The sequence below is a fragment of the Mus pahari genome, chromosome 17 (assembly GCF_900095145.1).
Source record: "Mus pahari chromosome 17, PAHARI_EIJ_v1.1, whole genome shotgun sequence".
Classification (NCBI taxonomy): Eukaryota; Metazoa; Chordata; class Mammalia; order Rodentia; family Muridae; genus Mus; species Mus pahari.
In genome coordinates, this window is record NC_034606.1 from 46,342,695 (window position 1) to 46,352,511 (window position 9,817).

Below are 9,817 nucleotides of genomic sequence, written 5' to 3' on the forward strand. Positions count from 1 at the left end.
TATTATATTTAAAAAAAAAAAAAAAAAGAGTACCAGGCCACCCTGGGCTATGAGTCTTATCGAGCCTTAAGGTAAACTAAGGAGGAACAGTTACTACCACTAGTGCAGGAGGAGGCTTTCCTTTATCCAGCCTGTTTATGAAGAGGTTTCCCATGATTTTCACACCCACAGCCCTCCACTGAAACTGGGAACCAGACGAGATGGCCTCTCCTAGGAATACGTGTGACCAAGCCAATAGCTAACAAGGGTAGCGACCTCAGAGGCTCCAAGGAAGGGGGAAGAGACTGAAATGGAAACAAAGTATGGGGAGCTGTGAGAGTGAGTGGGTGAAGATGTAAACAGGAGCCGGTAGCCAGGAGATGGGGACAACACAGAGGAGGGTGTCAGGAAGGCTGAGCGGAGCGGGATGGGAAACTCTCTCATTGGGAGTGTGGTGACTGCCACCAGCGCTTAGCTTCCTGACTTCATCAGTAGCCTGGGCAACTGAAATGTCATCGGGTAAGAGTAAACACAGGCAGCCAGGTGTGGTAGCAATCACCCAGAATCCCAGCGTTCAGGAGGCTGAGGCAGGAGAGGTCAGCCTGGGCTACAATAATAAGACTGTGTATGAAAAGAAGGACAGGGTTGGAGAGATAGCTCAGTGGTTAAGAGTACTGACTGCTCTTCTAAAGATCCTGAGTTCAAATCCCAGCAACCACATGGTGGCTCACAACCATCCGTAATGAGATCTGACACCCTCTTCTGATGCATCTGAAGACAGCTACAGTGTACTTAGATATAATAAAAAATAAATATTTAAAAAAAAAAAAAAAAGAAAAGAAGGACAGCTGGGCAGTGGTGGCACACGCCTTTAATCCCAGCACTTGGGAGGCAGAGGCAGGCGGATTTTTGAGTTCGAGGCCAGCTTGGTCCACAAAGTGAGTTCCAGGACAGCCAGGGCTATACAGAGAAACCCCGTCTCGAAAAGAAAAAAAAAGAAAGAAAGAAAGAAAAGAAAAGAGGACAAGGTGAAAAGGAGGAGGAGGAGGAGGAGGAGGAGGGAAAAGCTTGTGCAGTGGGCTAAAGCCAGGATTAGGCCACAGGACAGCTTGCTGACGCTGTCAGTAGGAATGGAGGATTCTGAGGAAGTCTGTCTAGGGCTCATGGAGTGGATAAGTGCAACTTTATTCTCTTCTTTAACTGAGGACCTGGCAAGCCACAGTTGGGGTGGGCATTGAAAGATGCAGACAGTTGGAGAAGCGTGAAGACTGTGCAGCTGATCTCCTTGTTTCTTTCCCTCCTCACACCCCACAGCTAGTCTGTCTCAGGGACCTCACCAAGTAATCTTCCAGAATGTAGGGAGCTTTCTACATTGCTTCTGTAACTCTCCCCAGGAAGCATCTCTCCATTGTGAGAACGGCACTCCTAAAATTCTCTGTGGTAGAGAAAGACCACAGCCAAGCTTAAGATCTCACAGTAGCTCACGGGTACAAAAGACCACCCGGAAGGCCCTCTGCACAGGGACCTTCAGCGGCAAGAGCCCCCACGCAACAGGGCTACCAGTTATCTTTTTATTATTTTATGTATGTGTGTGAGTCCATGTGTGTACGTGTGTTGAAGTCTGAGGACAATGTTCGGTAGTTGGTTCTCTCATTCTACCGTGGGTTCTGGGACCATTTTGCGTGACTGCATGTGTGTATCTGGGTGCAAATAGAAGTCAGGGGACAAACTTAGTGCTACCCCTTAGGAGACATTCATGTTTCTGCGTCTTTATCTTTATGCTTTTACACTTATGCATTATTCATGTGTGTGTGTGTGTGTGTGTGTGTGTGTGTGTGTGTGTGTAAGAGAGACTCTGCCTCCAAGAACATGGTGGAACTGTCGAGGTGGCTTACTGAATAAAGGTGCTTTCTACACACATGCAGTCACGAAAAATGAATATGAACGCAACACTCTCCCCTGCCTCCAGCTCTTGGTGGTCACCATTCTATTTTCTAGGAATCCAACTCTTCAAGGCAGCCTCTACAAATGCCATTTGTTCACAATTTGCAACTGGATTATTACTCTTCACGGGAAGTCTTTAAAGTCCATTGGTATTGCTGTGTATGGCCTTACCACGCTGTGCTTGCTTACAGCGACTGATGGGTGCTCGGATGTCATCATCGTTTGATAATGTAGCTGGGTTAACTGTTGGAGTCTGGGCTTTTGGTTTCCTTAGGTATACAGCCAGAGGTGAAACGGAGGGATCTTATAGCAGTTCTATGTTTAAGGTCTTGAAGACCTGCCAAACTGCTCCCTACAGCAGCAGCATCGTCTTTGATTCTCATCAGCAACACACAGGGGATCCAGTTCTCTACACCCTTACACCTGCTTTGTCTTTTCTCTTCTTCCTCTCTTCTCCTTTTCTTAAATGAAACCTATTCAAATAGGTGCAAATCGGTCTTTGCTGCCTCATTATTAGTGAGGTGGAACCATATTTTCATCAGTTCAGTCTTCATTTGTATAGATTCTTTAGAGAATTGTCTTTAAGCCCTTTGTCCATTTTTTAAATTGGGTTGTTCTTTTGTTATTGTTAGAATGATATTTTACTCAACTCAAATTAGTAATAATTGGTTTCTAGATGCTTTGCTACTAGGAAAAAAATAGATTAAAAAAAAACAATCTAAGTTTTCTCTTCTGCAGTTTAATGAAATTCTTGCCCTTCTTACAAAATTGAGTAGTGTCTTCCAGATGACTCAGAAGGGTTAAAGGTGCTTTCTCATCAAGGTTGATGACCTGAATTCACTCTTGGGCAGTTCACATGGTGGAAAGAGAGAATCTTCCTGCAAGTTATCCCCTGACCCTAACATGTGTCTCTCATGGCATACAAGTGGCCTCTGAGATACATGCACACACACAAACGGATAAACATACTTTTTTTTTTTTAATTTTAGGGTACAGGGAGATAGTTCAGTTAGCATAAAAACCCGAGTTTGAACTCCAGTACTCATGTAAAAAGCTGGGTGTGACTATGCGCGTTTATAATCCTGCAGACATGGGGCAGACAGGTTCCTGGGTCTTACTGCTTGGCCAGCTGAGCCTAAAGGAGCAGCCCAGGTCCCAGTGGGAGACATTGTCTCAAAGAACAAAGGGGATGGTTCGTTTTGAAGATAAGAAAATAGATTTTCAGCCTTCACACATACTTACACACGCAACTCACACATTGCACACATATGTACACCTATACAGCCCTTACACAAATGGCTATTTGAGAAGAATTAAGGAATGTAGCCTTGTTGGAGTAGGTGTGGCCTTAATGGAGGAAGTATGTCACTAGGAGTGGGATCTGAGATTTTAAAAGCCCACATCAGGCCCAGTGTCTGTCTGTCTGTCTCTGTCTCTGTCTCTGTCTCTGTCTCTCCCCCCCCCCCGCCTACTGATTAGGATGTAGCTCTCAGCTACTTCCTCAGCACCATGATTGCATGCCACCATACTCCCTGCTGCCATACTTCCTGCCATGATGACATGATGATAATGGACTAAACCCCTGGAACTATAAGCCAGCCCCCAATTAAATGCTTTCTTTCTTAAAAGTTGCCTTGGTTGTGAGTGGGTGGTATCTCTTCACAGCAATAGAGCAGTGACTAAGACAGAAATTGGTATCAGGAGTGGGGTCAGCAACTAGGACACCCTTCAGAGCTTGCGATCAGCAGTTAAGTTCAATGGATCCAATGAGTTGAGGAGGTGAGGAAAGGCAAAACAGCTAAAGAGTGGTGGTGGTGGTTTTCCCAAGGGCCCACCCAGCCCTCACTCTCAAAGGTCAGAAGGGGGCAGAACTTCCAAATGGTCAGAGATGGGATGGGTAAGCCTCTCGTTTGTCTTCAATGCTGCCTCCTGAGAGGGGAAGATGAATGGTGGTCATCCCAGGGTATGAAGAAGAGTAAGAGTCCTTATTAAAGGATGAGAGAGGGCAGGTCCGATGACTCAGTGGACCAAAGTGCTTGTCACACAGGTCTGACAACCTGAGTTCAATCCCCACAGTGGAAGGAGAGAAATGACCCCAAAAAGTTGTCCTCTGATTTCCACATGTGCATGGTGGCATATATGTGCACCTGCACTCACTCACTTTTTTTTTTTTTAGGGGGGTGTTCTTTGAGACAGGGTCTCACTATGTAGCCCTGGCTAGGCTGAAACTCACTATGTAGACCAGCCTGGTCTTGAACTCACAGAAATCCTCCTGCCTCTGCCTCCTGAGTGCTGGGACTAAAGGTGTATACCAGCATATCCAATCCACCATAACCTAATGCGTAGAGATTTCTCTGGTTTTTATTTAGGTTGACTACACTAATGTAAGCTTCCAGCTTGGGAGAAGGGTTGCAAGTAGGTCAGTCCCTGGGATGTTCATGGCCAGGTCCCTGTGTCCCCCTTGGACCTGGTTCAAGTGACCTCTGTGGTGTCACTGACTCTCCCTGAAGCTCCTGCTTCTGCACAGATAACCTCAGGCATCCAGCACTCGTTCACGCCTGAGAGAAGGAGGAGGCATGAGGGACCCCGAGGAAGGATGGGAGCTAGCTGGTAGGTCTTGAGTTGAGTTGCAGACCAGTTGAAGCCTGCAGTGGGGATGTTCTCCCTGTCGTCACCTCCCAGGTCCAGCTGACTGCCCTGCTTCTGAGCCATGACCACTGGATAGACCTGAGTCCTTTTTTTTTTTTTTTACTTCCTGTTTCTTTCCACTTCCAGGACCTCCTAATCTCTCTTCTGGTCAACCTAGAGAGTAGCCACAACTCAACACAACAGGAGATCTGTTCATACCAAAGAAGACACTCTTTTATTCTCCTGTGCAGAGCTAAGTATTCCTCTAAGTCACACTGGAGAAGAGGAGGCCAGAAGCTTCGTCATCTTGCCCCTGCATGCTTTTCTAACATTTATCTTATCTAAGATTCTTAGTGCAGAAGCCAACGTCCAGTGGCTGAAGGGCTGACTCAGAGTCACAGTACAGGATAGTTGCCCTTCTTTTTGTAATGCTGGAGACTCATACCCAGAGCCTCGTGCATGCTAGGCAAGTGTTCGGCCTTGGAGCTAGAGCCCTGCTCAGACATGTTTTCTTTCTGTTTTATATAATATGAAAAGTTACTAAACTAGTTGTCAACTTTCACCTTTATAGATATACTGGCTGGTTTTGTGTGTCAACTTGACACAAGATGGAGTTTTCACATGAGATCCAGCTGTAAGGCATTTTCTCAGTTAGTGATCAAGGGTGGGAGGGCCTACTGTGGATGGTACCATCCCTGGGCTGGTAGCCTTGAGTTCTATAAGAAAGCAAGCTGAGCAAGGCAGAGGAAGCAAGCCAGTAAGTAACATCCCTCCATGGCCTCTGCATCAGCTCCTGCTTCCTGACCTGCTCTAGTTCCAGTCCTGACTTCCTTTGGTGATGAACAACAATGTGGAAGTGTAAGCTGAATAAACCCTTTCCTCCCCAACTTGCTTCTTGGTCATGATCCTTTGTGCAGGAATAGAAACCCTGACTAAGACAATAGATCTACTTAAAATTCTGGGTTTCTGTTGCTGTGACAAAGCACTGGAAAATAATCAACTTAATTGAAGGAAAGGTTTGTTTTAGCTCAGGGTTGCAGCCACAGTCACTGTAAGGAGAGAGAATATAGGTGTGGACTGTTCACCTCATGGTGATGGGAAAGCCAAGATAGAGACACAGGAATACCATGGCAAGGCCAAGCCCTGGTGATACAAGTCCTCATTAGGTCTCATGCCTAAAGCTTAAGTACCTCCCGGTAGCGTTGCCTCCTAGAAACCAAGCTTCTAGGCAGTGTCACTGTGTAAAGGCACTTGTCACCTTGCTTGACAACTGAGTTCCATCCCAGGAACACAGAGGGTAGCGGAGAATTAGCATCCTGCAGTTTCCTGTAGCCTCGACGCATGCGCTGGGGCATACGCTACAAATGCATGCCTTCTCTCACCAATAAATAAATGTTAATAAAATTATCTAGATGGCAGGGGCTGGGGATGTGGTCCCCAGCACCACATAAATGCTAGAAGAATGTGGCAGCCTGTCCGTAATTCCAGTGCTAAGGAGCCGGAACGGGATCCCCAGAGCAATCTTGCTAGCTTAGACTAGGAATCAGGAAGCTCTGGGGTCACAGGAGAGGCTATAGCTCAATATATAGCATGGAAAGGGATTGAAGAAGACACATCAGCTGCTAGCTTCCACACACATGTGCAATGCAACCTGTACATCCATATGAATGTGCGAGGTAAGTACGAGCACACAAATCCTATGCGGCTCATAGCAGTCAGAAGACAATTTGCAAGAGCTGATCCTCTCCTTCCACCGTGTTTGCTCATGGAACCGGACTCAAGTTGTCAGGAAATGCCATTACCTGTGGGGGACTCTCACTGGCACCCTTCCCAGCATCTTGACCTCAGATGAATTCATCATCTCTGGATCCATTGTGAAACATCCTAGCTGTATCAGTGTAGATGATTAATCTCGCTGTGCCGTGTGTCTCAGGTTTCTCTTGTGAGTTATTGCCCTGTCTCTCCATTGTAAGCTGTGGTTAGAGAAGCTGCTTTCTCCGTGCCTCCCTCCCAACCCCCACCTTCCAGCTGACACACAGTACCTTGAGCAGTACAGACACTTGGTACAGAGCGGTTGGCTGGGAACGTGAACACTCATCCCTAGAAGTGGACACTGATTGTTTCTGTCTGCGAAGCCTTCTTCCTTTTCTGGGAATTGTTTACTGTCTCCCCCCCCCCCCAACCCCCGCACCTCCCCTCTCACGGTTAAAAAAGGAAGCGCTTCTCCCCTCCTGCTGTATTCCCCACCCCCACCCCGTTCATATTCTTCTGAGTTCCAGAAAGGAACACATAGTCTCATCAAGTTCTTGGAAGGGATCAGCAGTTATGACAAACATTTGTTGAGTGTGTGCCAGGGACAGCTCCGAACGCTGAATAAACATTGTGTTCAAGTTCGTTAATCCCTACAAGGCACGTAATATTATTTTGTTTTGAGACAGGGTCTTATGCGGTCCAGGCTGACCTTGAGTTCGCTGTCACCAAGGACCCTAATTCACTGGGTGCAGGAATTAGAGCTGGATTTCCGTTTTGAGTTATGTGCCTTCCTAGTTCCACCGAAGCACAGCCTCAGGGAAATGGGACCTGCTCATGGGCTAGTATAGGTCCCATGTTCAGTACACTGGACCATTTCATGGACCCCGATATGTGTGCATGGTGTGCAGTTTATGTGGTGAGAGATGTATGGTGTCTGTGTGCGATGTGTGTCTTGTGTATGATGTACATTATGTGTTGTACGGACAGTGTATGTGATCTCTGTATCTAGTACAATATATGTTATGTGAATGTGGAATGTGGTATGCATATATGTGGGGTGTATGTGGGATATGCATATTCACGAGATGTGGGTACTCTTTTTTTTACCTTTGTACGTATGCATCCATTTACACGTGTGAGTGCTAGGACACATGTTTATGTGTTTAGAGGTCAGAGGTCAGAGGACAACCTTGGCTATCAGTCCATACGTTCCAATTTGTTTGAATGGTGCCTCTTGCTGTGTTGCCGCTATGTATATCAGGCTCAAATTTCCCGTCTCTGCTTCCGGCTTCACCCAGGAACACTGGGACTACAGATGGATACGGCTAAGCCAGATTTATGTACAGACTGGGGATTCAAAGTCAGGTTCTCAATCCACTGAGCCATCTGTCCTGCTCCTTTCTGGGTGGGTGGTGTGTGGCAGATCCCAAAGGAGCAGGGCACTTCTGCAGCCTAAGTGGAGTGGAGGGCGGTAGGCACGTGAGCCAACAGCTGTGCTCCCAGGTTGGGTCTCCCCAAGTAGAGATGAGAGTTCAGGGACAGTGTGCAAGGAAAACAGAATGGAGCAAAGGTGCATGCTGGGAAGAGCAAGGGTTTGTGAGCAATTCCCACAAAGACTTTGCCCAGGGAGGTATCTGTGATTTTATTGTGGTACAGATTCCAGGAAAACCCTGGGCTTCACCCTCCCAGGTGCACATTTTCGCACCAATAGGTGTGGAAGGTGTAGAAACTCGCTTTCCAGAGGCCAGAGGCAGAAGCCCTGGTCCTGGAGCCAGGCCTGGCTTGAGATCACACAACAAGCTGCAGAGTCAGCTAAAAGCCTCAAGGGTCTGGGAAGAAGACCAGCAACTGGTCCACAGGCCACTGGGTTCAACCAAACTCAGTTCTAGCACTAATCACCCAGAATTAGTGGGGTTTTTTTTTGGGGGGGGGAGGGGTATTGAGACAAGGTTTCTCAGTATAGCCCTGACTGTCCTAGAACTCACTTTGTAGACCAGGATGGCTTCAAATTCACAGAGATCTACTTGCATCTGCCTTCAGAGTGCTGAGATGAAAGGCTACCACCACTACCATCTGGCTACACTTTGTTTATTGTATATGTGTAAGCATGGGTAGGTGGATGCATGCCACAGTTTACCTGTGGAAGGCAGAGGACAATTCTCAGAAGTCAGTTCTCTTCCTACCACGTGGGTTCCAGGCATTGAACGTCCCTCGCACCTGACACCACCCAGAATTAGTACAGACCACACTGGCTAATGATTCCCGGTCTCACGAGGCTGGCCAGTTTGTTTCTCAGAGACATAGCTGGCTTCATCTTGGCTTCTCCTGGGTTGCACTAGAAACAAGCATTGGAAACCTGAAAGCCAGCAACGTGGTCAGGGGGATGGCTGGCAATGGCAGGTACATGGATTTTGAGCACAAGCTCTTCAGGTTCCTGGACCTTGCTTGGTGTCTCTTGTGGTCAGTTGAGCCTCTCTGCTACCCACTCTTAATGGAGAAGCCGGGAAGCACTGGGCCTAGGCTGTCCTCCTGCTGCTTCTGCAGGGACCACTTGAGGGTGTCATGACTTCCTTCCCTCTTCCCTTCTCTCTCCTTCATTCCCTTTCCTTGTTCTTTTTCAGGATAGGGAGTAAAAATTAAGAAATTAAAAAAAAAAAACCCTCAGAAATAACCTTCAGAAGGAACTGGAAGAGAATTCAAACTCCCATAGCACCTTTCACGCAAAGGACTCCAAAAAAAAAAAGCTATCCCCAAATTTTAACCCCCACTTTTACACCCACCTCTACCCCACCCACCCCCTGGCTTAGTCTCCATCTCCTTGATCATTTAGTCAATTTTTCAGCATCTGTGCCAATGTTCCCCAAATCTCCCCCCTTCAAAAATCCAGTATTAAACTAGGGATCTTCGGTATGTGTACTTAAATGACGTGCACATGTATGCACTGTGTGTGTCACAGTGCATGTATAGATCTCAGGGGACAACCTCAGGTGTCACTGTTATAGGTTGCCCACCAGAGATGAGCACTCAGACACAGTCCATGGCCAACTGAAAGTGTTTATTCTAAAGGCAGGCAGTGGTGCCACATACCTTTAATCCCAGCACTCAGGAGGCAGAAGCAGATAGATCTCTGAGTTCAAGGTCAGCCTCGTCTACAGAGTGAGTTCCAGGACAGCCAGGGCTACACACAGAGAAACCCAGTCTCAGAAAAGAAAAACAAAAACAGACAAACTAAAACAACATCAACAAAAGGAAAGTATTCTAGCCGGCTGGGACTACACTCAGAACCTGAATGTAATCCTGACCATTTAGAGCAAGGGGCTTTTAAAGGAAAAACCACATCCAATTATCTTTTTTTTGTTTGTTTTGTTTTGTTTTGTTTGTTTGTTTTTGTTTTTCGAGACAGGGTTTCTCTGTGTAGCCCTGGCTGTCCTGGAACTCACTTTGTAGACCAGGCTGGCCTCGAACTCAGAAATCCACCTGCCTCTGCCTCCCAAGTGCTGGGATTAAAGGCGTG

At 47.0% G+C, this 9,817-nt stretch overlaps 1 long non-coding RNA gene across 1 annotated transcript; it reads right to left on the reverse strand.

Annotated features, from left to right (window-relative positions):
* Positions 1-1,934: 1,934 nt before the first annotated feature.
* Positions 1,935-6,650, reverse strand: LOC110335301. Its single transcript, XR_002381154.1, has 2 exons — positions 6,354-6,650; positions 1,935-2,610 (listed from the first exon to the last, which is right to left on the reverse strand). It is a non-coding gene; the product is annotated as an uncharacterized LOC110335301 (long non-coding RNA).
* Positions 6,651-9,817: the final 3,167 nt, after the last annotated feature.